Here is a 1,575-nt window from a genome sequence, read left to right as displayed (position 1 = left end):
CCAGCCTGGCCAACATGATGAAACCCCATCTCTACAAAAAATACAAAGATTAGCCAGGTGTGGTGGCGCTTGCTTGTAATCCCAGTTACTTGGGAGGCTGAGGCAGGAGCACCACTTGAACTCAGGAGGCTGTTGCAGTAAGACGAGGTCATGCCACCGCACTCTAGCCTGGGTGACAGAGTGAGACTTTGTCTCAAAAAACAAACAAACAAAAAAGAAAGAAACACGTTTCCTCTTAACACAACTTTTATGTATATTAATATACTCTAGTGTATTTAGTCTTTGTATAAAATGTAAGAAGCCAATGACAAACTTGTATTTACATTCAGCAATTTCAGGGTTTTTTTTTTTTTTTTTGAGATGGAGTCTTGCTCTGTCCCCAGACTGGAGTGCAGTGGTGCGATCTTCACTCACTGCAACCTCTGCCTCCCAGGTTCAAGTGATTCTCCTGCCTCAGCCTCCTCAGTAGCTGGCATTACAGGCACGTGCCACCACACCCGGCTAGTTTTTGTATTTTTAGTAGAGAAAGGGTTTCACCATATTAGTTAGGCTGGTCCCAAACTCCTGACCTTGTGATCCTCCCAAAGTTCTGGGATGACAGGTGTGAGCCACCGCGCCTGGCCAGCAATTTCAGTTTTTAAAAATCTTATGTGAAAATGATCCAGATATTTCTGAGTATTTATCACTTAATTTAACATAACATTAAGATTTCAAATTACGGGCCGGGCGCGGTGGCTCAAGCCTGTAATCCCAGCACTGTGGGAGGCCGAGGCGGGTGGATCACGAGGTCAAGAGATCGAGACCATCCTGGTCAACATGGTGAAACCCCGTCTCTACTAAAACTACAAAAAATTAGCTGGGCATGGTGGCGTGTGCCTGTAATCCCAGCGACTCAGGAGGCTGAGGCAGGAGAATTGCCTGAACCCGGGAGGCGGAGGTTGCGGTGAGCCGAGATCGCGCCATTGCACTCCAGCCTGGGTAACAAGAGCGAAACTCCGTCTCAAAAAAAAAAAAAAAAAAAAAAAAGATTTCAAATTACATGGAAATCTTATTAACATTTCTCATTTACATTTACATAATCTATTTGTAATTGTTATAACAATTATACCTAGATTAGTTACGAAAACTGATATATTAAATAAAACTAGTTATTTCAAGTTGTTTCCCTGTTAACCATTTTTATAGAGTATGACTATCAAGTGTTCACCTAAATAAGAACCTTAAGTTTAAATATATAGGTATTTTACCTATAACTCAGAAGATACCATTATTTTCATTATACCAACAATATTAAGACTATTCTGATTTTAGGTTGAATTTATGATTTGATAACCTTTGTGTCAAGCCCTTACACTTAAAACATCTAGTAGGCACAAATATAAAACTGTCTGACCGGTAAATCCAGACAAAAATATATACTGACAATTCTGAAGACATTTTTATTTTACTACCAAATTTAAAATCAGCTTGTCAAAATTTACTTAAGTCACATGAACCAAAAAGCATTGAGTTAATTACTTCATATGTTTATATGTATGCTAATTTATCTAAGCCAATCTGAATAGAATTTCTTAA

This window comes from Sapajus apella, unplaced genomic scaffold (assembly GCF_009761245.1).
Source record: "Sapajus apella isolate SASKATOON/1434 unplaced genomic scaffold, GSC_monkey_1.0 scaffold3, whole genome shotgun sequence".
Lineage (NCBI taxonomy): Eukaryota > Metazoa > Chordata > Mammalia > Primates > Cebidae > Sapajus > Sapajus apella.
The sequence above is the reverse complement of the archived record's forward strand: the minus strand, read 5'-3'. Positions refer to the sequence as shown.